Consider the following 24,675-nt stretch of genomic DNA (forward strand, 5'->3'; position numbering starts at 1 on the left):
TTTTATCGGCACCAGGCTTAAAACTCAGTTTAAGGCGATAGTTCCGGGCTATGTTTGACTCCAGAGTTGAATCTGTCATCCCGCATTTCCTCAGCAAATCAAGCTACCCATCTCAAGTCTCATGAGCTGAGGACGGCAAAGTCCCTGTGGGCTTAGGACAGTCAAAGAAACCCCTGGGCTGCATGCTAAGCCCCTTTTCGGCTTCACTTTCCGAATCCTGCCCTAGCTTGCGATTAGTTTTTTTCTCACTTCTTGCCCCCATCTCCCACCTTGCCTCATGGTCTCCCCTCCTCTGCGCACCTGACAGTTTGCCTGCCCTTCCACTGCCTGTCTCCAGACTTTCCAAGGAGAAAAGGCAAAGCACTAAAGCGGGCCGGGCAACGGGTCAAGTTCCGCTTTCGGCAACTAGCAGGGAGGTAGCGTGGCCGAGCGGTCTAAGGCGCTGGATTAAGGCTCCAGTCTCTTCGGAGGCGTGGGTTCAAATCCCACCGCTGCCACTTTTCCTGGCCTTGCATTTTAAAGAAGAACGTAACGTTGACCTCTTCCTTCATTAGTGCCACCTCTGTCGCAATGAGCAAGCGGATGGTATGCCACACCCTGCAGGAAAAAGGTTTCGCTTCTGACGTCTTGCTTTTCTGGACATCCAGTCTCAAGTTTCCCATCTGGAACGGCGCTCCCTGCTGCTTTGTGAAGGCTTGCTGCAAGAGCCTTCGAAACCCAGGAGCTCTTGCGTTGAGCTGTGACGCGTCCTGGGAAGACCTCCCGTTGCAGCGGAATGAGCCCCACTTCCAGGGCGTGCTGGTAGCAAATTTCCCACAGCCCACAGGGAGCAAACGATCCCAGGTGTGATGTATCACCAGGAGAGGCTGAGATGAGAGTAGGGGTTCACGCGTGTGCCCGGACCGAGGTTAATGATGGGATTAGAGCTAGGGTTAGATGCAGGGAAAGAGTGAGAGTTATAATTAGGGATAAAGCTAACAGGTGATCATTACTCGTCATGTAACATGATACAAAGGGTCAGAAGAGGAACTGATTCAGGGTTACAATTTGGACTTCGCAGACAACAGGAGCACTAAATGGTGCTGAGGGGGACTCAATAAAGTGGACCGGCCGCCTAATGTAAGCAATTGTGCACAAATATTGTACGATGACTAGCGTTGCCGGTGCTTTTTTCTTAAAGAGTCAGTTCTTGGCACCCATTCCCTACTTGACTCAGCCTAATCTTCAAGAATATTTGTCAAGAACTAAAAAAAATCCAGAAACGGTTTAACCTCCCCGTCGGGGAATTGAACCCCGGTCTCCCGCGTGACAGGCGGGGATACTGACCACTATACTAACGAGGAGACGTGAGGGCATGAAATGAACAGCTGCTGATGTCTGCACAGCATCCAGCGACCACCTAGCTGGCCTAGGGGGGTCTCATTTTCCCCCGTCAAACGGCTTGCCCGATCTAAGGCTAATTTCTTTCTTTTTATCGGCACCAGGCTTAAAACTCAGTTTAAGGCGATAGTTCCGGGCTATGTTTGACTCCAGAGTTGAATCTGTCATCCCGCATTTCCTCAGCAAATCAAGCTACCCATCTCAAGTCTCATGAGCTGAGGACGGCAAAGTCCCTGTGGGCTTAGGACAGTCAAAGAAACCCCTGGGCTGCATGCTAAGCCCCTTTTCGGCTTCACTTTCCGAATCCTGCCCTAGCTTGCGATTAGTTTTTTTCTCACTTCTTGCCCCCATCTCCCACCTTGCCTCATGGTCTCCCCTCCTCTGCGCACCTGACAGTTTGCCTGCCCTTCCACTGCCTGTCTCCAGACTTTACAAGGAGAAAAGGCAAAGCACTAAAGCGGGCCGGGCAACGGGTCAAGTTCCGCTTTCGGCGACTAGCAGGGAGGTAGCGTGGCCGAGCGGTCTAAGGCGCTGGATTAAGGCTCCAGTCTCTTCGGAGGCGTGGGTTCAAATCCCACCGCTGCCACTTTTCCTGGCCTTGCATTTTAAAGAAGAACGTAACGTTGACCTCTTCCTTCATTAGTGCCACCTCTGTCGCAATGAGCAAGCGGATGGTATGCCACACCCTGCAGGAAAAAGGTTTCGCTTCTGACGTCTTGCTTTTCTGGACATCCAGTCTCAAGTTTCCCATCTGGAACGGCGCTCCCTGCTGCTTTGTGAAGGCTTGCTGCAAGAGCCTTCGAAACCCAGGAGCTCTTGCGTTGAGCTGTGACGCGTCCTGGGAAGACCTCCCGTTGCAGCGGAATGAGCCCCACTTCCAGGGCGTGCTGGTAGCAAATTTCCCACAGCCCACAGGGAGCAAACGATCCCAGGTGTGATGTATCACCAGGAGAGGCTGAGATGAGAGTAGGGGTTCACGCGTGTGCCCGGACCGAGGTTAATGATGGGATTAGAGCTAGGGTTAGATGCAGGGAAAGAGTGAGAGTTATAATTAGGGATAAAGCTAACAGGTGATCATTACTCGTCATGTAACATGATACAAAGGGTCAGAAGAGGAACTGATTCAGGGTTACAATTTGGACTTCGCAGACAACAGGAGCACTAAATGGTGCTGAGGGGGACTCAATAAAGTGGACCGGCCGCCTAATGTAAGCAATTGTGCACAAATATTGTACGATGACTAGCGTTGCCGGTGCTTTTTTCTTAAAGAGTCAGTTCTTGGCACCCATTCCCTACTTGACTCAGCCTAATCTTCAAGAATATTTGTCAAGAACTAAAAAAAATCCAGAAAAGGTTTAACCTCCCCGTCGGGGAATTGAACCCCGGTCTCCCGCTCTCCCGCGTGACAGGCGGGGATACTGACCACTATACTAACGAGGAGACGTGAGGGCATGAAATGAACAGCTGCTGATGTCTGCACAGCATCCAGCGACCACCTAGCTGGCCTAGGGGGGTCTCATTTTCCCCCGTCAAACGGCTTGCCCGATCTAAGGCTAATTTCTTTCTTTTTATCGGCACCAGGCTTAAAACTCAGTTTAAGGCGATAGTTCCGGGCTATGTTTGACTCCAGAGTTGAATCTGTCATCCCGCATTTCCTCAGCAAATCAAGCTACCCATCTCAAGTCTCATGAGCTGAGGACGGCAAAGTCCCTGTGGGCTTAGGACAGTCAAAGAAACCCCTGGGCTGCATGCTAAGCCCCTTTTCGGCTTCACTTTCCGAATCCTGCCCTAGCTTGCGATTAGTTTTTTTCTCACTTCTTGCCCCCATCTCCCACCTTGCCTCATGGTCTCCCCTCCTCTGCGCACCTGACAGTTTGCCTGCCCTTCCACTGCCTGTCTCCAGACTTTCCAAGGAGAAAAGGCAAAGCACTAAAGCGGGCCGGGCAACGGGTCAAGTTCCGCTTTCGGCGACTAGCAGGGAGGTAGCGTGGCCGAGCGGTCTAAGGCGCTGGATTAAGGCTCCAGTCTCTTCGGAGGCGTGGGTTCAAATCCCACCGCTGCCACTTTTCCTGGCCTTGCATTTTAAAGAAGAACGTAACGTTGACCTCTTCCTTCATTAGTGCCACCTCTGTCGCAATGAGCAAGCGGATGGTATGCCACACCCTGCAGGAAAAAGGTTTCGCTTCTGACGTCTTGCTTTTCTGGACATCCAGTCTCAAGTTTCCCATCTGGAACGGCGCTCCCTGCTGCTTTGTGAAGGCTTGCTGCAAGAGCCTTCGAAACCCAGGAGCTCTTGCGTTGAGCTGTGACGCGTCCTGGGAAGACCTCCCGTTGCAGCGGAATGAGCCCCACTTCCAGGGCGTGCTGGTAGCAAATTTCCCACAGCCCACAGGGAGCAAACGATCCCAGGTGTGATGTATCACCAGGAGAGGCTGAGATGAGAGTAGGGGTTCACGCGTGTGCCCGGACCGAGGTTAATGATGGGATTAGAGCTAGGGTTAGATGCAGGGAAAGAGTGAGAGTTATAATTAGGGATAAAGCTAACAGGTGATCATTACTCGTCATGTAACATGATACAAAGGGTCAGAAGAGGAACTGATTCAGGGTTACAATTTGGACTTCGCAGACAACAGGAGCACTAAATGGTGCTGAGGGGGACTCAATAAAGTGGACCGGCCGCCTAATGTAAGCAATTGTGCACAAATATTGTACGATGACTAGCGTTGCCGGTGCTTTTTTCTTAAAGAGTCAGTTCTTGGCACCCATTCCCTACTTGACTCAGCCTAATCTTCAAGAATATTTGTCAAGAACTAAAAAAAATCCAGAAAAGGTTTAACCTCCCCGTCGGGGAATTGAACCCCGGTCTGGCGGGGATACTGACCACTATACTAACGAGGAGACGTGAGGGCATGAAATGAACAGCTGCTGATGTCTGCACAGCATCCAGCGACCACCTAGCTGGCCTAGGGGGGTCTCATTTTCCCCCGTCAAACGGCTTGCCCGATCTAAGGCTAATTTCTTTCTTTTTATCGGCACCAGGCTTAAAACTCAGTTTAAGGCGATAGTTCCGGGCTATGTTTGACTCCAGAGTTGAATCTGTCATCCCGCATTTCCTCAGCAAATCAAGCTACCCATCTCAAGTCTCATGAGCTGAGGACGGCAAAGTCCCTGTGGGCTTAGGACAGTCAAAGAAACCCCTGGGCTGCATGCTAAGCCCCTTTTCGGCTTCACTTTCCGAATCCTGCCCTAGCTTGCGATTAGTTTTTTTCTCACTTCTTGCCCCCATCTCCCACCTTGCCTCATGGTCTCCCCTCCTCTGCGCACCTGACAGTTTGCCTGCCCTTCCACTGCCTGTCTCCAGACTTTCCAAGGAGAAAAGGCAAAGCACTAAAGCGGGCCGGGCAACGGGTCAAGTTCCGCTTTCGGCGACTAGCAGGGAGGTAGCGTGGCCGAGCGGTCTAAGGCGCTGGATTAAGGCTCCAGTCTCTTCGGAGGCGTGGGTTCAAATCCCACCGCTGCCACTTTTCCTGGCCTTGCATTTTAAAGAAGAACGTAACGTTGACCTCTTCCTTCATTAGTGCCACCTCTGTCGCAATGAGCAAGCGGATGGTATGCCACACCCTGCAGGAAAAAGGTTTCGCTTCTGACGTCTTGCTTTTCTGGACATCCAGTCTCAAGTTTCCCATCTGGAACGGCGCTCCCTGCTGCTTTGTGAAGGCTTGCTGCAAGAGCCTTCGAAACCCAGGAGCTCTTGCGTTGAGCTGTGACGCGTCCTGGGAAGACCTCCCGTTGCAGCGGAATGAGCCCCACTTCCAGGGCGTGCTGGTAGCAAATTTCCCACAGCCCACAGGGAGCAAACGATCCCAGGTGTGATGTATCACCAGGAGAGGCTGAGATGAGAGTAGGGGTTCACGCGTGTGCCCGGACCGAGGTTAATGATGGGATTAGAGCTAGGGTTAGATGCAGGGAAAGAGTGAGAGTTATAATTAGGGATAAAGCTAACAGGTGATCATTACTCGTCATGTAACATGATACAAAGGGTCAGAAGAGGAACTGATTCAGGGTTACAATTTGGACTTCGCAGACAACAGGAGCACTAAATGGTGCTCAGGGGGACTCAATAAAGTGGACCGGCCGCCTAATGTAAGCAATTGTGCACAAATATTGTACGATGACTAGCGTTGCCGGTGCTTTTTTCTTAAAGAGTCAGTTCTTGGCACCCATTCCCTACTTGACTCAGCCTAATCTTCAAGAATATTTGTCAAGAACTAAAAAAAATCCAGAAACGGTTTAACCTCCCCGTCGGGGAATTGAACCCCGGTCTCCCGCGTGACAGGCGGGGATACTGACCACTATACTAACGAGGAGACGTGAGGGCATGAAATGAACAGCTGCTGATGTCTGCACAGCATCCAGCGACCACCTAGCTGGCCTAGGGGGGTCTCATTTTCCCCCGTCAAACGGCTTGCCCGATCTAAGGCTAATTTCTTTCTTTTTATCGGCACCAGGCTTAAAACTCAGTTTAAGGCGATAGTTCCGGGCTATGTTTGACTCCAGAGTTGAATCTGTCATCCCGCATTTCCTCAGCAAATCAAGCTACCCATCTCAAGTCTCATGAGCTGAGGACGGCAAAGTCCCTGTGGGCTTAGGACAGTCAAAGAAACCCCTGGGCTGCATGCTAAGCCCCTTTTCGGCTTCACTTTCCGAATCCTGCCCTAGCTTGCGATTAGTTTTTTTCTCACTTCTTGCCCCCATCTCCCACCTTGCCTCATGGTCTCCCCTCCTCTGCGCACCTGACAGTTTGCCTGCCCTTCCACTGCCTGTCTCCAGACTTTCCAAGGAGAAAAGGCAAAGCACTAAAGCGGGCCGGGCAACGGGTCAAGTTCCGCTTTCGGCAACTAGCAGGGAGGTAGCGTGGCCGAGCGGTCTAAGGCGCTGGATTAAGGCTCCAGTCTCTTCGGAGGCGTGGGTTCAAATCCCACCGCTGCCACTTTTCCTGGCCTTGCATTTTAAAGAAGAACGTAACGTTGACCTCTTCCTTCATTAGTGCCACCTCTGTCGCAATGAGCAAGCGGATGGTATGCCACACCCTGCAGGAAAAAGGTTTCGCTTCTGACGTCTTGCTTTTCTGGACATCCAGTCTCAAGTTTCCCATCTGGAACGGCGCTCCCTGCTGCTTTGTGAAGGCTTGCTGCAAGAGCCTTCGAAACCCAGGAGCTCTTGCGTTGAGCTGTGACGCGTCCTGGGAAGACCTCCCGTTGCAGCGGAATGAGCCCCACTTCCAGGGCGTGCTGGTAGCAAATTTCCCACAGCCCACAGGGAGCAAACGATCCCAGGTGTGATGTATCACCAGAAAGGCTGAGATGAGAGTAGGGGTTCACGCGTGTGCCCGGACCGAGGTTAATGATGGGATTAGAGCTAGGGTTAGATGCAGGGAAAGAGTGAGAGTTATAATTAGGGATAAAGCTAACAGGTGATCATTACTCGTCATGTAACATGATACAAAGGGTCAGAAGAGGAACTGATTCAGGGTTACAATTTGGACTTCGCAGACAACAGGAGCACTAAATGGTGCTGAGGGGGACTCAATAAAGTGGACCGGCCGCCTAATGTAAGCAATTGTGCACAAATATTGTACGATGACTAGCGTTGCCGGTGCTTTTTTCTTAAAGAGTCAGTTCTTGGCACCCATTCCCTACTTGACTCAGCCTAATCTTCAAGAATATTTGTCAAGAACTAAAAAAAATCCAGAAAAGGTTTAACCTCCCCGTCGGGGAATTGAACCCCGGTCTGGCGGGGATACTGACCACTATACTAACGAGGAGACGTGAGGGCATGAAATGAACAGCTGCTGATGTCTGCACAGCATCCAGCGACCACCTAGCTGGCCTAGGGGGTCTCATTTTCCCCCGTCAAACGGCTTGCCCGATCTAAGGCTAATTTCTTTCTTTTTATCGGCACCAGGCTTAAAACTCAGTTTAAGGCGATAGTTCCGGGCTATGTTTGACTCCAGAGTTGAATCTGTCATCCCGCATTTCCTCAGCAAATCAAGCTACCCATCTCAAGTCTCATGAGCTGAGGACGGCAAAGTCCCTGTGGGCTTAGGACAGTCAAAGAAACCCCTGGGCTGCATGCTAAGCCCCTTTTCGGCTTCACTTTCCGAATCCTGCCCTAGCTTGCGATTAGTTTTTTTCTCACTTCTTGCCCCCATCTCCCACCTTGCCTCATGGTCTCCCCTCCTCTGCGCACCTGACAGTTTGCCTGCCCTTCCACTGCCTGTCTCCAGACTTTCCAAGGAGAAAAGGCAAAGCACTAAAGCGGGCCGGGCAACGGGTCAAGTTCCGCTTTCGGCAACTAGCAGGGAGGTAGCGTGGCCGAGCGGTCTAAGGCGCTGGATTAAGGCTCCAGTCTCTTCGGAGGCGTGGGTTCAAATCCCACCGCTGCCACTTTTCCTGGCCTTGCATTTTAAAGAAGAACGTAACGTTGACCTCTTCCTTCATTAGTGCCACCTCTGTCGCAATGAGCAAGCGGATGGTATGCCACACCCTGCAGGAAAAAGGTTTCGCTTCTGACGTCTTGCTTTTCTGGACATCCAGTCTCAAGTTTCCCATCTGGAACGGCGCTCCCTGCTGCTTTGTGAAGGCTTGCTGCAAGAGCCTTCGAAACCCAGGAGCTCTTGCGTTGAGCTGTGACGCGTCCTGGGAAGACCTCCCGTTGCAGCGGAATGAGCCCCACTTCCAGGGCGTGCTGGTAGCAAATTTCCCACAGCCCACAGGGAGCAAACGATCCCAGGTGTGATGTATCACCAGGAGAGGCTGAGATGAGAGTAGGGGTTCACGCGTGTGCCCGGACCGAGGTTAATGATGGGATTAGAGCTAGGGTTAGATGCAGGGAAAGAGTGAGAGTTATAATTAGGGATAAAGCTAACAGGTGATCATTACTCGTCATGTAACATGATACAAAGGGTCAGAAGAGGAACTGATTCAGGGTTACAATTTGGACTTCGCAGACAACAGGAGCACTAAATGGTGCTGAGGGGGACTCAATAAAGTGGACCGGCCGCCTAATGTAAGCAATTGTGCACAAATATTGTACGATGACTAGCGTTGCCGGTGCTTTTTTCTTAAAGAGTCAGTTCTTGGCACCCATTCCCTACTTGACTCAGCCTAATCTTCAAGAATATTTGTCAAGAACTAAAAAAAATCCAGAAACGGTTTAACCTCCCCGTCGGGGAATTGAACCCCGGTCTCCCGCGTGACAGGCGGGGATACTGACCACTATACTAACGAGGAGACGTGAGGGCATGAAATGAACAGCTGCTGATGTCTGCACAGCATCCAGCGACCACCTAGCTGGCCTAGGGGGGTTTCATTTTCCCCCGTCAAACGGCTTGCCCGATCTAAGGCTAATTTCTTTCTTTTTATCGGCACCAGGCTTAAAACTCAGTTTAAGGCGATAGTTCCGGGCTATGTTTGACTCCAGAGTTGAATCTGTCATCCCGCATTTCCTCAGCAAATCAAGCTACCCATCTCAAGTCTCATGAGCTGAGGACGGCAAAGTCCCTGTGGGCTTAGGACAGTCAAAGAAACCCCTGGGCTGCATGCTAAGCCCCTTTTCGGCTTCACTTTCCGAATCCTGCCCTAGCTTGCGATTAGTTTTTTTCTCACTTCTTGCCCCCATCTCCCACCTTGCCTCATGGTCTCCCCTCCTCTGCGCACCTGACAGTTTGCCTGCCCTTCCACTGCCTGTCTCCAGACTTTACAAGGAGAAAAGGCAAAGCACTAAAGCGGGCCGGGCAACGGGTCAAGTTCCGCTTTCGGCGACTAGCAGGGAGGTAGCGTGGCCGAGCGGTCTAAGGCGCTGGATTAAGGCTCCAGTCTCTTCGGAGGCGTGGGTTCAAATCCCACCGCTGCCACTTTTCCTGGCCTTGCATTTTAAAGAAGAACGTAACGTTGACCTCTTCCTTCATTAGTGCCACCTCTGTCGCAATGAGCAAGCGGATGGTATGCCACACCCTGCAGGAAAAAGGTTTCGCTTCTGACGTCTTGCTTTTCTGGACATCCAGTCTCAAGTTTCCCATCTGGAACGGCGCTCCCTGCTGCTTTGTGAAGGCTTGCTGCAAGAGCCTTCGAAACCCAGGAGCTCTTGCGTTGAGCTGTGACGCGTCCTGGGAAGACCTCCCGTTGCAGCGGAATGAGCCCCACTTCCAGGGCGTGCTGGTAGCAAATTTCCCACAGCCCACAGGGAGCAAACGATCCCAGGTGTGATGTATCACCAGGAGAGGCTGAGATGAGAGTAGGGGTTCACGCGTGTGCCCCGACCGAGGTTAATGATGGGATTAGAGCTAGGGTTAGATGCAGGGAAAGAGTGAGAGTTATAATTAGGGATAAAGCTAACAGGTGATCATTACTCGTCATGTAACATGATACAAAGGGTCAGAAGAGGAACTGATTCAGGGTTACAATTTGGACTTCGCAGACAACAGGAGCACTAAATGGTGCTGAGGGGGACTCAATAAAGTGGACCGGCCGCCTAATGTAAGCAATTGTGCACAAATATTGTACGATGACTAGCGTTGCCGGTGCTTTTTTCTTAAAGAGTCAGTTCTTGGCACCCATTCCCTACTTGACTCAGCCTAATCTTCAAGAATATTTGTCAAGAACTAAAAAAAATCCAGAAAAGGTTTAACCTCCCCGTCGGGGAATTGAACCCCGGTCTGGCGGGGATACTGACCACTATACTAACGAGGAGACGTGAGGGCATGAAATGAACAGCTGCTGATGTCTGCACAGCATCCAGCGACCACCTAGCTGGCCTAGGGGGGTCTCATTTTCCCCCGTCAAACGGCTTGCCCGATCTAAGGCTAATTTCTTTCTTTTTATCGGCACCAGGCTTAAAACTCAGTTTAAGGCGATAGTTCCGGGCTATGTTTGACTCCAGAGTTGAATCTGTCATCCCGCATTTCCTCAGCAAATCAAGCTACCCATCTCAAGTCTCATGAGCTGAGGACGGCAAAGTCCCTGTGGGCTTAGGACAGTCAAAGAAACCCCTGGGCTGCATGCTAAGCCCCTTTTCGGCTTCACTTTCCGAATCCTGCCCTAGCTTGCGATTAGTTTTTTTCTCACTTCTTGCCCCCATCTCCCACCTTGCCTCATGGTCTCCCCTCCTCTGCGCACCTGACAGTTTGCCTGCCCTTCCACTGCCTGTCTCCAGACTTTCCAAGGAGAAAAGGCAAAGCACTAAAGCGGGCCGGGCAACGGGTCAAGTTCCGCTTTCGGCGACTAGCAGGGAGGTAGCATGGCCGAGCGGTCTAAGGCGCTGGATTAAGGCTCCAGTCTCTTCGGAGGCGTGGGTTCAAATCCCACCGCTGCCACTTTTCCTGGCCTTGCATTTTAAAGAAGAACGTAACGTTGACCTCTTCCTTCATTAGTGCCACCTCTGTCGCAATGAGCAAGCGGATGGTATGCCACACCCTGCAGGAAAAAGGTTTCGCTTCTGACGTCTTGCTTTTCTGGACATCCAGTCTCAAGTTTCCCATCTGGAACGGCGCTCCCTGCTGCTTTGTGAAGGCTTGCTGCAAGAGCCTTCGAAACCCAGGAGCTCTTGCGTTGAGCTGTGACGCGTCCTGGGAAGACCTCCCGTTGCAGCGGAATGAGCCCCACTTCCAGGGCGTGCTGGTAGCAAATTTCCCACAGCCCACAGGGAGCAAACGATCCCAGGTGTGATGTATCACCAGGAGAGGCTGAGATGAGAGTAGGGGTTCACGCGTGTGCCCGGACCGAGGTTAATGATGGGATTAGAGCTAGGGTTAGATGCAGGGAAAGAGTGAGAGTTATAATTAGGGATAAAGCTAACAGGTGATCATTACTCGTCATGTAACATGATACAAAGGGTCAGAAGAGGAACTGATTCAGGGTTACAATTTGGACTTCGCAGACAACAGGAGCACTAAATGGTGCTCAGGGGGACTCAATAAAGTGGACCGGCCGCCTAATGTAAGCAATTGTGCACAAATATTGTACGATGACTAGCGTTGCCGGTGCTTTTTTCTTAAAGAGTCAGTTCTTGGCACCCATTCCCTACTTGACTCAGCCTAATCTTCAAGAATATTTGTCAAGAACTAAAAAAAATCCAGAAACGGTTTAACCTCCCCGTCGGGGAATTGAACCCCGGTCTCCCGCGTGACAGGCGGGGATACTGACCACTATACTAACGAGGAGACGTGAGGGCATGAAATGAACAGCTGCTGATGTCTGCACAGCATCCAGCGACCACCTAGCTGGCCTAGGGGGGTCTCATTTTCCCCCGTCAAACGGCTTGCCCGATCTAAGGCTAATTTCTTTCTTTTTATCGGCACCAGGCTTAAAACTCAGTTTAAGGCGATAGTTCCGGGCTATGTTTGACTCCAGAGTTGAATCTGTCATCCCGCATTTCCTCAGCAAATCAAGCTACCCATCTCAAGTCTCATGAGCTGAGGACGGCAAAGTCCCTGTGGGCTTAGGACAGTCAAAGAAACCCCTGGGCTGCATGCTAAGCCCCTTTTCGGCTTCACTTTCCGAATCCTGCCCTAGCTTGCGATTAGTTTTTTTCTCACTTCTTGCCCCCATCTCCCACCTTGCCTCATGGTCTCCCCTCCTCTGCGCACCTGACAGTTTGCCTGCCCTTCCACTGCCTGTCTCCAGACTTTCCAAGGAGAAAAGGCAAAGCACTAAAGCGGGCCGGGCAACGGGTCAAGTTCCGCTTTCGGCAACTAGCAGGGAGGTAGCGTGGCCGAGCGGTCTAAGGCGCTGGATTAAGGCTCCAGTCTCTTCGGAGGCGTGGGTTCAAATCCCACCGCTGCCACTTTTCCTGGCCTTGCATTTTAAAGAAGAACGTAACGTTGACCTCTTCCTTCATTAGTGCCACCTCTGTCGCAATGAGCAAGCGGATGGTATGCCACACCCTGCAGGAAAAAGGTTTCGCTTCTGACGTCTTGCTTTTCTGGACATCCAGTCTCAAGTTTCCCATCTGGAACGGCGCTCCCTGCTGCTTTGTGAAGGCTTGCTGCAAGAGCCTTCGAAACCCAGGAGCTCTTGCGTTGAGCTGTGACGCGTCCTGGGAAGACCTCCCGTTGCAGCGGAATGAGCCCCACTTCCAGGGCGTGCTGGTAGCAAATTTCCCACAGCCCACAGGGAGCAAACGATCCCAGGTGTGATGTATCACCAGAAAGGCTGAGATGAGAGTAGGGGTTCACGCGTGTGCCCGGACCGAGGTTAATGATGGGATTAGAGCTAGGGTTAGATGCAGGGAAAGAGTGAGAGTTATAATTAGGGATAAAGCTAACAGGTGATCATTACTCGTCATGTAACATGATACAAAGGGTCAGAAGAGGAACTGATTCAGGGTTACAATTTGGACTTCGCAGACAACAGGAGCACTAAATGGTGCTGAGGGGGACTCAATAAAGTGGACCGGCCGCCTAATGTAAGCAATTGTGCACAAATATTGTACGATGACTAGCGTTGCCGGTGCTTTTTTCTTAAAGAGTCAGTTCTTGGCACCCATTCCCTACTTGACTCAGCCTAATCTTCAAGAATATTTGTCAAGAACTAAAAAAAATCCAGAAAAGGTTTAACCTCCCCGTCGGGGAATTGAACCCCGGTCTGGCGGGGATACTGACCACTATACTAACGAGGAGACGTGAGGGCATGAAATGAACAGCTGCTGATGTCTGCACAGCATCCAGCGACCACCTAGCTGGCCTAGGGGGTCTCATTTTCCCCCGTCAAACGGCTTGCCCGATCTAAGGCTAATTTCTTTCTTTTTATCGGCACCAGGCTTAAAACTCAGTTTAAGGCGATAGTTCCGGGCTATGTTTGACTCCAGAGTTGAATCTGTCATCCCGCATTTCCTCAGCAAATCAAGCTACCCATCTCAAGTCTCATGAGCTGAGGACGGCAAAGTCCCTGTGGGCTTAGGACAGTCAAAGAAACCCCTGGGCTGCATGCTAAGCCCCTTTTCGGCTTCACTTTCCGAATCCTGCCCTAGCTTGCGATTAGTTTTTTTCTCACTTCTTGCCCCCATCTCCCACCTTGCCTCATGGTCTCCCCTCCTCTGCGCACCTGACAGTTTGCCTGCCCTTCCACTGCCTGTCTCCAGACTTTCCAAGGAGAAAAGGCAAAGCACTAAAGCGGGCCGGGCAACGGGTCAAGTTCCGCTTTCGGCAACTAGCAGGGAGGTAGCGTGGCCGAGCGGTCTAAGGCGCTGGATTAAGGCTCCAGTCTCTTCGGAGGCGTGGGTTCAAATCCCACCGCTGCCACTTTTCCTGGCCTTGCATTTTAAAGAAGAACGTAACGTTGACCTCTTCCTTCATTAGTGCCACCTCTGTCGCAATGAGCAAGCGGATGGTATGCCACACCCTGCAGGAAAAAGGTTTCGCTTCTGACGTCTTGCTTTTCTGGACATCCAGTCTCAAGTTTCCCATCTGGAACGGCGCTCCCTGCTGCTTTGTGAAGGCTTGCTGCAAGAGCCTTCGAAACCCAGGAGCTCTTGCGTTGAGCTGTGACGCGTCCTGGGAAGACCTCCCGTTGCAGCGGAATGAGCCCCACTTCCAGGGCGTGCTGGTAGCAAATTTCCCACAGCCCACAGGGAGCAAACGATCCCAGGTGTGATGTATCACCAGGAGAGGCTGAGATGAGAGTAGGGGTTCACGCGTGTGCCCGGACCGAGGTTAATGATGGGATTAGAGCTAGGGTTAGATGCAGGGAAAGAGTGAGAGTTATAATTAGGGATAAAGCTAACAGGTGATCATTACTCGTCATGTAACATGATACAAAGGGTCAGAAGAGGAACTGATTCAGGGTTACAATTTGGACTTCGCAGACAACAGGAGCACTAAATGGTGCTGAGGGGGACTCAATAAAGTGGACCGGCCGCCTAATGTAAGCAATTGTGCACAAATATTGTACGATGACTAGCGTTGCCGGTGCTTTTTTCTTAAAGAGTCAGTTCTTGGCACCCATTCCCTACTTGACTCAGCCTAATCTTCAAGAATATTTGTCAAGAACTAAAAAAAATCCAGAAACGGTTTAACCTCCCCGTCGGGGAATTGAACCCCGGTCTCCCGCGTGACAGGCGGGGATACTGACCACTATACTAACGAGGAGACGTGAGGGCATGAAATGAACAGCTGCTGATGTCTGCACAGCATCCAGCGACCACCTAGCTGGCCTAGGGGGGTCTCATTTTCCCCCGTCAAACGGCTTGCCCGATCTAAGGCTAATTTCTTTCTTTTTATCGGCACCAGGCTTAAAACTCAGTTTAAGGCGATAGTTCCGGGCTATGTTTGACTCCAGAGTTGAATCTGTCATCCCGCATTTCCTCAGCAAATCAAGCTACCCATCTCAAGTCTCATGAGCTGAGGACGGCAAAGTCCCTGTGGGCTTAGGACAGTCAAAGAAACCCCTGGGCTGCATGCTAAGCCCCTTTTCGGCTTCACTTTCCGAATCCTGCCCTAGCTTGCGATTAGTTTTTTTCTCACTTCTTGCCCCCATCTCCCACCTTGCCTCATGGTCTCCCCTCCTCTGCGCACCTGACAGTTTGCCTGCCCTTCCACTGCCTGTCTCCAGACTTTACAAGGAGAAAAGGCAAAGCACTAAAGCGGGCCGGGCAACGGGTCAAGTTCCGCTTTCGGCGACTAGCAGGGAGGTAGCGTGGCCGAGCGGTCTAAGGCGCTGGATTAAGGCTCCAGTCTCTTCGGAGGCGTGGGTTCAAATCCCACCGCTGCCACTTTTCCTGGCCTTGCATTTTAAAGAAGAACGTAACGTTGACCTCTTCCTTCATTAGTGCCACCTCTGTCGCAATGAGCAAGCGGATGGTATGCCACACCCTGCAGGAAAAAGGTTTCGCTTCTGACGTCTTGCTTTTCTGGACATCCAGTCTCAAGTTTCCCATCTGGAACGGCGCTCCCTGCTGCTTTGTGAAGGCTTGCTGCAAGAGCCTTCGAAACCCAGGAGCTCTTGCGTTGAGCTGTGACGCGTCCTGGGAAGACCTCCCGTTGCAGCGGAATGAGCCCCACTTCCAGGGCGTGCTGGTAGCAAATTTCCCACAGCCCACAGGGAGCAAACGATCCCAGGTGTGATGTATCACCAGGAGAGGCTGAGATGAGAGTAGGGGTTCACGCGTGTGCCCGGACCGAGGTTAATGATGGGATTAGAGCTAGGGTTAGATGCAGGGAAAGAGTGAGAGTTATAATTAGGGATAAAGCTAACAGGTGATCATTACTCGTCATGTAACATGATACAAAGGGTCAGAAGAGGAACTGATTCAGGGTTACAATTTGGACTTCGCAGACAACAGGAGCACTAAATGGTGCTGAGGGGGACTCAATAAAGTGGACCGGCCGCCTAATGTAAGCAATTGTGCACAAATATTGTACGATGACTAGCGTTGCCGGTGCTTTTTTCTTAAAGAGTCAGTTCTTGGCACCCATTCCCTACTTGACTCAGCCTAATCTTCAAGAATATTTGTCAAGAACTAAAAAAAATCCAGAAAAGGTTTAACCTCCCCGTCGGGGAATTGAACCCCGGTCTGGCGGGGATACTGACCACTATACTAACGAGGAGACGTGAGGGCATGAAATGAACAGCTGCTGATGTCTGCACAGCATCCAGCGACCACCTAGCTGGCCTAGGGGGTCTCATTTTCCCCCGTCAAACGGCTTGCCCGATCTAAGGCTAATTTCTTTCTTTTTATCGGCACCAGGCTTAAAACTCAGTTTAAGGCGATAGTTCCGGGCTATGTTTGACTCCAGAGTTGAATCTGTCATCCCGCATTTCCTCAGCAAATCAAGCTACCCATCTCAAGTCTCATGAGCTGAGGACGGCAAAGTCCCTGTGGGCTTAGGACAGTCAAAGAAACCCCTGGGCTGCATGCTAAGCCCCTTTTCGGCTTCACTTTCCGAATCCTGCCCTAGCTTGCGATTAGTTTTTTTCTCACTTCTTGCCCCCATCTCCCACCTTGCCTCATGGTCTCCCCTCCTCTGCGCACCTGACAGTTTGCCTGCCCTTCCACTGCCTGTCTCCAGACTTTCCAAGGAGAAAAGGCAAAGCACTAAAGCGGGCCGGGCAACGGGTCAAGTTCCGCTTTCGGCGACTAGCAGGGAGGTAGCGTGGCCGAGCGGTCTAAGGCGCTGGATTAAGGCTCCAGTCTCTTCGGAGGCGTGGGTTCAAATCCCACCGCTGCCACTTTTCCTGGCCTTGCATTTTAAAGAAGAACGTAACGTTGACCTCTTCCTTCATTAGTGCCACCTCTGTCGCAATGAGCAAGCGGATGGTATGCCACACCCTGCAGGAAAAAGGTTTCGCTTCTGACGTCTTGCTTTTCTGGACATCCAGTCTCAAGTTTCCCATCTGGAACGGCGCTCCCTGCTGCTTTGTGAAGGCTTGCTGCAAGAGCCTTCGAAACCCAGGAGCTCTTGCGTTGAGCTGTGACGCGTCCTGGGAAGACCTCCCGTTGCAGCGGAATGAGCCCCACTTCCAGGGCGTGCTGGTAGCAAATTTCCCACAGCCCACAGGGAGCAAACGATCCCAGGTGTGATGTATCACCAGGAGAGGCTGAGATGAGAGTAGGGGTTCACGCGTGTGCCCGGACCGAGGTTAATGATGGGATTAGAGCTAGGGTTAGATGCAGGGAAAGAGTGAGAGTTATAATTAGGGATAAAGCTAACAGGTGATCATTACTCGTCATGTAACATGATACAAAGGGTCAGAAGAGGAACTGATTCAGGGTTACAATTTGGACTTCGCAGACAACAGGAGCACTAAATGGTGCTGAGGGGGACTCAATAAAGTGGACCGGCCGCCTAATGTAAGCAATTGTGCACAAATATTGTACGATGACTAGCGTTGCCGGTGCTTTTTTCTTAAAGAGTCAGTTCTTGGCACCCATTCCCTACTTGACTCAGCCTAATCTTCAAGAATATTTGTCAAGAACTAAAAAAAATCCAGAAACGGTTTAACCTCCCCGTCGGGGAATTGAACCCCGGTCTCCCGCGTGACAGGCGGGGATACTGACCACTATACTAACGAGGAGACGTGAGGGCATGAAATGAACAGCTGCTGATGTCTGCACAGCATCCAGCGACCACCTAGCTGGCCTAGGGGGGTCTCATTTTCCCCCGTCAAACGGCTTGCCCGATCTAAGGCTAATTTCTTTCTTTTTATCGGCACCAGGCTTAAAACTCAGTTTAAGGCGATAGTTCCGGGCTATGTTTGACTCCAGAGTTGAATCTGTCATCCCGCATTTCCTCAGCAAATCAAGCTACCCATCTCAAGTCTCATGAGCTGAGGACGGCAAAGTCCCTGTGGGCTTAGGACAGTCAAAGAAACCCCTGGGCTGCATGCTAAGCCCCTTTTCGGCTTCACTTTCCGAATCCTGCCCTAGCTTGCGATTAGTTTTTTTCTCACTTCTTGCCCCCATCTCCCACCTTGCCTCATGGTCTCCCCTCCTCTGCGCACCTGACAGTTTGCCTGCCCTTCCACTGCCTGTCTCCAGACTTTACAAGGAGAAAAGGCAAAGCACTAAAGCGGGCCGGGCAACGGGTCAAGTTCCGCTTTCGGCGACTAGCAGGGAGGTAGCGTGGCCGAGCGGTCTAAGGCGCTGGATTAAGGCTCCAGTCTCTTCGGAGGCGTGGGTTCAAATCCCACCGCTGCCACTTTTCCTGGCCTTGCATTTTAAAGAAGAACGTAACGTTGACCTCTTCCTTCATTAGTGCCACCTCTGTCGCAATGAGCAAGCGGATGGTATGCCACACCCTGCAGGAAAAAGGTTTCGCTTCTGACGTCTTGCTTTTCTGGACATCCAGTCTCAAGTTTCCCATCTGGAACGGCGCTCCCTGCTGCTTTGTGAAGGCTTGCTGCAAGAGCCTTCGAAACCCAGGAGCTCTTGCGTTGAGCTGTGACGCGTCCTGGGAAGACCTCCCGTTGCAGCGGAATGAGCCCCACTTCCAGGGCGTGCTGGTAGCAAATTTCCCACAGCCCACAGGGAGCAAACGATCCCAGGTGTGATGTATCACCAGGAGAGGCTGAGATGAGAGTAGGGGTTCACGCGTGTGCCCGGACCGAGGTTAATGATGGGATTAGAGCTAGGGTTAGATGCAGGGAAAGAGTGAGAGTTATAATTAGGGATAAAGCTAACAGGTGATCATTACTCGTCATGTAACATGATACAAAGGGTCAGAAGAGGAACTGATTCAGGGTTACAATTTGGACTTCGCAGACAACAGGAGCACTAAATGGTGCTGAGGGGGACTCAATAAAGTGGACCGGCCGCCTAATGTAAGCAATTGTGCACAAATATTGTACGATGACTAGCGTTGCCGGTGCTTTTTTCTTAAAGAGTCAGTTCTTGGCACCCATTCCCTACTTGACTCAGCCTAATCTTCAAGAATATTTGTCAAGAACTAAAAAAAATCCAGAAAAGGTTTAACCTCCCCGTCGGGGAATTGAACCCCGGTCTCCCGCGTGACAGGCGGGGATACTGACCACTATACTAACGAGGAGACGTGAGGGCATGAAATGAACAGCTGCTGATGTCTGCACAGCATCCAGCGACCACCTAGCTGGCCTAGGGGGGTCTCATTTTCCCCCGTCAAACGGCTTGCCCGATCTAAGGCTAATTTCTTTCTTTTTATCGGCACCAGGCTTAAAACTCAGTTTAAGGCGATAGTTCCGGGCTATGTTTGACTCCAGAGTTGAATCTGTCATCCCGCATTTCCTCAGCAAATCAAGCTACCCATCTCAAGTCTCATGAGCTGAGGACGGCAAAGTCCCTGTGGGCTTAGGACAGTCAAAGAAACCCCTGGGCTGCATGCTAAGCCCCTTTTCGGCTTCACTTTCCGAATCCTGCCCTAGCTTGCGATTAGTTTTTTTCTCACTTCTTGCCCCCATCTCCCACCTTGCCTCATGGTCTCCCCTCCTCTGCGCACCTGACAGTTTGCCTGCCCTTCCACTGCCTGTCTCCAGACTTTACAAGGAGAAAAGGCAAAGCACTAAAGCGGGCCGGGCAACGGGTCAAGTTCCGCTTTCGGTGACTAGCAGGGAGGTAGCGTGGCCGAGCGGTCTAAGGCGCTGGATTAAGGCTCCAGTCTCTTCGGAGGCGTGGGTTCAAATCCCACCGCTGCCACTTTTCCTGGCCTTGCATTTTAAAGAAGAACGTAACGTTGACCTCTTCCTTCATTAGTGCCACCTCTGTCGCAATGAGCAAGCGGATGGTATGCCACACCCTGCAGGAAAAAGGTTTCGCTTCTGACGTCTTGCTTTTCTGGACATCCAGTCTCAAGTTTCCCATCTGGAACGGCGCTCCCTGCTGCTTTGTGAAGGCTTGCTGCAAGAGCCTTCGAAACCCAGGAGCTCTTGCGTTGAGCTGTGACGCGTCCTGGGAAGACCTCCCGTTGCAGCGGAATGAGCCCCACTTCCAGGGCGTGCTGGTAGCAAATTTCCCACAGCCCACAGGGAGCAAACGATCCCAGGTGTGATGTATCACCAGGAGAGGCTGAGATGAGAGTAGGGGTTCACGCGTGTGCCCGGACCGAGGTTAATGATGGGATTAGAGCTAGGGTTAGATGCAGGGAAAGAGTGAGAGTTATAATTAGGGATAAAGCTAACAGGTGATCATTACTCGTCATGTAACATGATACAAAGGGTCAGAAGAGGAACTGATTCAGGGTTACAATTTGGACTTCGCAGACAACAGGAGCACTAAATGGTGCTGAGGGGGACTCAATAAAGTGGACCGGCCGCCTAATGTAAGCAATTGTGCACAAATATTGTACGATGACTAGCGTTGCCGGTGCTTTTTTCTTAAAGAGTCAGTTCTTGGCACCCATTCCCTACTTGACTCAGCCTAATCTTCAAGAATATTTGTCAAGAACTAAAAAAAATCCAGAAAAGGTTTAACCTCCCCGTCGGGGAATTGAACCCCGGTCTCCCGCGTGACAGGCGGGGATACTGACCACTATACTAACGAGGAGACGTGAGGGCATGAAATGAACAGCTGCTGATGTCTGCACAGCATCCAGCGACCACCTAGCTGGCCTAGGGGGGTCTCATTTTCCCCCGTCAAACGGCTTGCCCGATCTAAGGCTAATTTCTTTCTTTTTATCGGCACCAGGCTTAAAACTCAGTTTAAGGCGATAGTTCCGGGCTATGTTTGACTCCAGAGTTGAATCTGTCATCCCGCATTTCCTCAGCAAATCAAGCTACCCATCTCAAGTCTCATGAGCTGAGGACGGCAAAGTCCCTGTGGGCTTAGGACAGTCAAAGAAACCCCTGGGCTGCATGCTAAGCCCCTTTTCGGCTTCACTTTCCGAATCCTGCCCTAGCTTGCGATTAGTTTTTTTCTCACTTCTTGCCCCCATCTCCCACCTTGCCTCATGGTCTCCCCTCCTCTGCGCACCTGACAGTTTGCCTGCCCTTCCACTGCCTGTCTCCAGACTTTCCAAGGAGAAAAGGCAAAGCACTAAAGCGGGCCGGGCAACGGGTCAAGTTCCGCTTTCGGCGACTAGCAGGGAGGTAGCGTGGCCGAGCGGTCTAAGGCGCTGGATTAAGGCTCCAGTCTCTTCGGAGGCGTGGGTTCAAATCGCACCGCTGCCACTTTTCCTGGCCTTGCATTTTAAAGAAGAACGTAACGTTGACCTCTTCCTTCATTAGTGCCACCTCTGTCGCAATGAGCAAGCGGATGGTATGCCACACCCTGCAGGAAAAAGGTTTCGCTTCTGACGTCTTGCTTTTCTGGACATCCAGTCTCAAGTTTCCCATCTGGAACGGCGCTCCCTGCTGCTTTGTGAAGGCTTGCTGCAAGAGCCTTCGAAACCCAGGAGCTCTTGCGTTGAGCTGTGACGCGTCCTGGGAAGACCTCCCGTTGCAGCGGAATGAGCCCCACTTCCAGGGCGTGCTGGTAGCAAATTTCCCACAGCCCACAGGGAGCAAACGATCCCAGGTGTGATGTATCACCAGGAGAGGCTGAGATGAGAGTAGGGGTTCACGCGTGTGCCCGGACCGAGGTTAATGATGGGATTAGAGCTAGGGTTAGATGCAGGGAAAGAGTGAGAGTTATAATTAGGGATAAAGCTAACAGGTGATCATTACTCGTCATGTAACATGATACAAAGGGTCAGAAGAGGAACTGATTCAGGGTTACAATTTGGACTTCGCAGACAACAGGAGCACTAAATGGTGCTGAGGGGGACTCAATAAAGTGGACCGGCCGCCTAATGTAAGCAATTGTGCACAAATATTGTACGATGACTAGCGTTGCCGGTGCTTTTTTCTTAAAGAGTCAGTTCTTGGCACCCATTCCCTACTTGACTCAGCCTAATCTTCAAGAATATTTGTCAAGAACTAAAAAAAATCCAGAAAAGGTTTAACCTCCCCGTCGGGGAATTGAACCCCGGTCTGGCGGGGATACTGACCACTATACTAACGAGGAGACGTGAGGGCATGAAATGAACAGCTGCTGATGTCTGCACAGCATCCAGCGACCACCTAGCTGGCCTAGGGGGGTCTCATTTTCCCCCGTCAAACGGCTTGCCCGATCTAAGGCTAATTTCTTTCTTTTTATCGGCACCAGGCTTAAAACTCAGTTTAAGGCGATAGTTCCGGGCTATGTTTGACTCCAGAGTTGAATCTGTCATCCCGCATTTCCTCAGCAAATCAAGCTACCCATCTCAAGTCTCATGAGCTGAGGACGGCAAAGTCCCTGTGGGCTTAGGACAGTCAAAGAAACCCCTGGGCTGCATGCTAAGCCCCTTTTCGGCTTCACTTTCCGAATCCTGCCCTAGCTTGCGATTAGTTTTTTTCTCACTTCTTGCCCCCATCTCCCACCTTGCCTCATGGTCTCCCCTCCTCTGCGCACCTGACAGTTTGCCTGCCCTTCCACTGCCTGTCTCCAGACTTTCCAAGGAGAAAAGGCAAAGCACTAAAGCGGGCCGGGCAACGGGTCAAGTTCCGCTTTCGGCGACTAGCAGGGAGGTAGCGTGGCCGAGCGGTCTAAGGCGCTGGATTAAGGCTCCAGTCTCTTCGGAGGCGTGGGTTCAAATCCCACCGCTGCCACTTTTCCTGGCCTTGCATTTTAAAGAAGAACGTAACGTTGACCTCTTCCTTCATTAGTGCCACCTCTGTCGCAATGAGCAAGCGGATGGTATGCCACACCCTGCAGGAAAAAGGTTTCGCTTCTGACGTCTTGCTTTTCTGGACATCCAGTCTCAAGTTTCCCATCTGGAACGGCGCTCCCTGCTGCTTTGTGAAGGCTTGCTGCAAGAGCCTTCGAAACCCAGGAGCTCTTGCGTTGAGCTGTGACGCGTCCTGGGAAGACCTCCCGTTGCAGCGGAATGAGCCCCACTTCCAGGGCGTGCTGGTAGCAAATTTCCCACAGCCCACAGGGAGCAAACGATCCCAGGTGTGATGTATCACCAGGAGAGGCTGAGATGAGAGTAGGGGTTCACGCGTGTGCCCGGACCGAGGTTAATGATGGGATTAGAGCTAGGGTTAGATGCAGGGAAAGAGTGAGAGTTATAATTAGGGATAAAGCTAACAGGTGATCATTACTCGTCATGTAACATGATACAAAGGGTCAGAAGAGGAACTGATTCAGGGTTACAATTTGGACTTCGCAGACAACAGGAGCACTAAATGGTGCTCAGGGGGACTCAATAAAGTGGACCGGCCGCCTAATGTAAGCAATTGTGCACAAATATTGTACGATGACTAGCGTTGCCGGTGCTTTTTTCTTAAAGAGTCAGTTCTTGGCACCCATTCCCTACTTGACTCAGCCTAATCTTCAAGAATATTTGTCAAGAACTAAAAAAAATCCAGAAACGGTTTAACCTCCCCGTCGGGGAATTGAACCCCGGTCTCCCGCGTGACAGGCGGGGATACTGACCACTATACTAACGAGGAGACGTGAGGGCATGAAATGAACAGCTGCTGATGTCTGCACAGCATCCAGCGACCACCTAGCTGGCCTAGGGGGGTCTCATTTTCCCCCGTCAAACGGCTTGCCCGATCTAAGGCTAATTTCTTTCTTTTTATCGGCACCAGGCTTAAAACTCAGTTTAAGGCGATAGTTCCGGGCTATGTTTGACTCCAGAGTTGAATCTGTCATCCCGCATTTCCTCAGCAAATCAAGCTACCCATCTCAAGTCTCATGAGCTGAGGACGGCAAAGTCCCTGTGGGCTTAGGACAGTCAAAGAAACCCCTGGGCTGCATGCTAAGCCCCTTTTCGGCTTCACTTTCCGAATCCTGCCCTAGCTTGCGATTAGTTTTTTTCTCACTTCTTGCCCCCATCTCCCACCTTGCCTCATGGTCTCCCCTCCTCTGCGCACCTGACAGTTTGCCTGCCCTTCCACTGCCTGTCTCCAGACTTTCCAAGGAGAAAAGGCAAAGCACTAAAGCGGGCCGGGCAACGGGTCAAGTTCCGCTTTCGGCAACTAGCAGGGAGGTAGCGTGGCCGAGCGGTCTAAGGCGCTGGATTAAGGCTCCAGTCTCTTCGGAGGCGTGGGTTCAAATCCCACCGCTGCCACTTTTCCTGGCCTTGCATTTTAAAGAAGAACGTAACGTTGACCTCTTCCTTCATTAGTGCCACCTCTGTCGCAATGAGCAAGCGGATGGTATGCCACACCCTGCAGGAAAAAGGTTTCGCTTCTGACGTCTTGCTTTTCTGGACATCCAGTCTCAAGTTTCCCATCTGGAACGGCGCTCCCTGCTGCTTTGTGAAGGCTTGCTGCAAGAGCCTTCGAAACCCAGGAGCTCTTGCGTTGAGCTGTGACGCGTCCTGGGAAGACCTCCCGTTGCAGCGGAATGAGCCCCACTTCCAGGGCGTGCTGGTAGCAAATTTCCCACAGCCCACAGGGAGCAAACGATCCCAGGTGTGATGTATCACCAGAAAGGCTGAGATGAGAGTAGGGGTTCACGCGTGTGCCCGGACCGAGGTTAATGATGGGATTAGAGCTAGGGTTAGATGCAGGGAAAGAGTGAGAGTTATAATTAGGGATAAAGCTAACAGGTGATCATTACTCGTCATGTAACATGATACAAAGGGTCAGAAGAGGAACTGATTCAGGGTTACAATTTGGACTTCGCAGACAACAGGAGCACTAAATGGTGCTGAGGGGGACTCAATAAAGTGGACCGGCCGCCTAATGTAAGCAATTGTGCACAAATATTGTACGATGACTAGCGTTGCCGGTGCTTTTTTCTTAAAGAGTCAGTTCTTGGCACCCATTCCCTACTTGACTCAGCCTAATCTTCAAGAATATT

The 24,675-nt window shown here is 51.4% G+C and overlaps 24 non-coding genes across 24 annotated transcripts; 15 read left to right on the forward strand and 9 right to left on the reverse strand.

Annotated features, from left to right (window-relative positions):
* Positions 1 to 415: 415 nt before the first annotated feature.
* TRNAL-AAG (transfer RNA leucine (anticodon AAG)) lies at positions 416 to 497 on the forward strand. The gene has a single exon. It is a non-coding gene; the product is annotated as a tRNA-Leu (tRNA).
* A 774-nt stretch (positions 498 to 1,271) lies between these two features.
* On the reverse strand, positions 1,272 to 1,343 carry TRNAD-GUC (transfer RNA aspartic acid (anticodon GUC)). The gene has a single exon. It is a non-coding gene; the product is annotated as a tRNA-Asp (tRNA).
* A 541-nt stretch (positions 1,344 to 1,884) lies between these two features.
* On the forward strand, positions 1,885 to 1,966 carry TRNAL-AAG (transfer RNA leucine (anticodon AAG)). Its single transcript has one exon. It is a non-coding gene; the product is annotated as a tRNA-Leu (tRNA).
* A 1,395-nt stretch (positions 1,967 to 3,361) lies between these two features.
* Positions 3,362 to 3,443, forward strand: TRNAL-AAG (transfer RNA leucine (anticodon AAG)). Its single transcript has one exon. It is a non-coding gene; the product is annotated as a tRNA-Leu (tRNA).
* A 1,376-nt stretch (positions 3,444 to 4,819) lies between these two features.
* TRNAL-AAG (transfer RNA leucine (anticodon AAG)) lies at positions 4,820 to 4,901 on the forward strand. Its single transcript has one exon. It is a non-coding gene; the product is annotated as a tRNA-Leu (tRNA).
* Positions 4,902 to 5,675: 774 nt separating this feature from the next.
* TRNAD-GUC (transfer RNA aspartic acid (anticodon GUC)) lies at positions 5,676 to 5,747 on the reverse strand. The gene has a single exon. It is a non-coding gene; the product is annotated as a tRNA-Asp (tRNA).
* Positions 5,748 to 6,288: 541 nt separating this feature from the next.
* Positions 6,289 to 6,370, forward strand: TRNAL-AAG (transfer RNA leucine (anticodon AAG)). The gene has a single exon. It is a non-coding gene; the product is annotated as a tRNA-Leu (tRNA).
* Positions 6,371 to 7,744: 1,374 nt separating this feature from the next.
* On the forward strand, positions 7,745 to 7,826 carry TRNAL-AAG (transfer RNA leucine (anticodon AAG)). Its single transcript has one exon. It is a non-coding gene; the product is annotated as a tRNA-Leu (tRNA).
* Positions 7,827 to 8,600: 774 nt separating this feature from the next.
* TRNAD-GUC (transfer RNA aspartic acid (anticodon GUC)) lies at positions 8,601 to 8,672 on the reverse strand. Its single transcript has one exon. It is a non-coding gene; the product is annotated as a tRNA-Asp (tRNA).
* A 541-nt stretch (positions 8,673 to 9,213) lies between these two features.
* TRNAL-AAG (transfer RNA leucine (anticodon AAG)) lies at positions 9,214 to 9,295 on the forward strand. The gene has a single exon. It is a non-coding gene; the product is annotated as a tRNA-Leu (tRNA).
* A 2,232-nt stretch (positions 9,296 to 11,527) lies between these two features.
* TRNAD-GUC (transfer RNA aspartic acid (anticodon GUC)) lies at positions 11,528 to 11,599 on the reverse strand. Its single transcript has one exon. It is a non-coding gene; the product is annotated as a tRNA-Asp (tRNA).
* A 541-nt stretch (positions 11,600 to 12,140) lies between these two features.
* On the forward strand, positions 12,141 to 12,222 carry TRNAL-AAG (transfer RNA leucine (anticodon AAG)). The gene has a single exon. It is a non-coding gene; the product is annotated as a tRNA-Leu (tRNA).
* Positions 12,223 to 13,596: 1,374 nt separating this feature from the next.
* TRNAL-AAG (transfer RNA leucine (anticodon AAG)) lies at positions 13,597 to 13,678 on the forward strand. Its single transcript has one exon. It is a non-coding gene; the product is annotated as a tRNA-Leu (tRNA).
* Positions 13,679 to 14,452: 774 nt separating this feature from the next.
* TRNAD-GUC (transfer RNA aspartic acid (anticodon GUC)) lies at positions 14,453 to 14,524 on the reverse strand. The gene has a single exon. It is a non-coding gene; the product is annotated as a tRNA-Asp (tRNA).
* Positions 14,525 to 15,065: 541 nt separating this feature from the next.
* Positions 15,066 to 15,147, forward strand: TRNAL-AAG (transfer RNA leucine (anticodon AAG)). The gene has a single exon. It is a non-coding gene; the product is annotated as a tRNA-Leu (tRNA).
* A 1,375-nt stretch (positions 15,148 to 16,522) lies between these two features.
* Positions 16,523 to 16,604, forward strand: TRNAL-AAG (transfer RNA leucine (anticodon AAG)). The gene has a single exon. It is a non-coding gene; the product is annotated as a tRNA-Leu (tRNA).
* Positions 16,605 to 17,378: 774 nt separating this feature from the next.
* Positions 17,379 to 17,450, reverse strand: TRNAD-GUC (transfer RNA aspartic acid (anticodon GUC)). Its single transcript has one exon. It is a non-coding gene; the product is annotated as a tRNA-Asp (tRNA).
* A 541-nt stretch (positions 17,451 to 17,991) lies between these two features.
* Positions 17,992 to 18,073, forward strand: TRNAL-AAG (transfer RNA leucine (anticodon AAG)). The gene has a single exon. It is a non-coding gene; the product is annotated as a tRNA-Leu (tRNA).
* A 774-nt stretch (positions 18,074 to 18,847) lies between these two features.
* Positions 18,848 to 18,919, reverse strand: TRNAD-GUC (transfer RNA aspartic acid (anticodon GUC)). Its single transcript has one exon. It is a non-coding gene; the product is annotated as a tRNA-Asp (tRNA).
* Positions 18,920 to 19,460: 541 nt separating this feature from the next.
* Positions 19,461 to 19,542, forward strand: TRNAL-AAG (transfer RNA leucine (anticodon AAG)). The gene has a single exon. It is a non-coding gene; the product is annotated as a tRNA-Leu (tRNA).
* A 774-nt stretch (positions 19,543 to 20,316) lies between these two features.
* Positions 20,317 to 20,388, reverse strand: TRNAD-GUC (transfer RNA aspartic acid (anticodon GUC)). Its single transcript has one exon. It is a non-coding gene; the product is annotated as a tRNA-Asp (tRNA).
* Positions 20,389 to 22,387: 1,999 nt separating this feature from the next.
* TRNAL-AAG (transfer RNA leucine (anticodon AAG)) lies at positions 22,388 to 22,469 on the forward strand. Its single transcript has one exon. It is a non-coding gene; the product is annotated as a tRNA-Leu (tRNA).
* A 774-nt stretch (positions 22,470 to 23,243) lies between these two features.
* On the reverse strand, positions 23,244 to 23,315 carry TRNAD-GUC (transfer RNA aspartic acid (anticodon GUC)). Its single transcript has one exon. It is a non-coding gene; the product is annotated as a tRNA-Asp (tRNA).
* Positions 23,316 to 23,856: 541 nt separating this feature from the next.
* On the forward strand, positions 23,857 to 23,938 carry TRNAL-AAG (transfer RNA leucine (anticodon AAG)). The gene has a single exon. It is a non-coding gene; the product is annotated as a tRNA-Leu (tRNA).
* Positions 23,939 to 24,675: the final 737 nt, after the last annotated feature.

The sequence above is a fragment of the Ambystoma mexicanum genome, unplaced genomic scaffold, assembly GCF_040938575.1.
Source record: "Ambystoma mexicanum isolate Mex_15411 unplaced genomic scaffold, UKY_AmexF1_1 Mex_scaf20, whole genome shotgun sequence".
NCBI classification, from domain to species: domain Eukaryota; kingdom Metazoa; phylum Chordata; class Amphibia; order Caudata; family Ambystomatidae; genus Ambystoma; species Ambystoma mexicanum.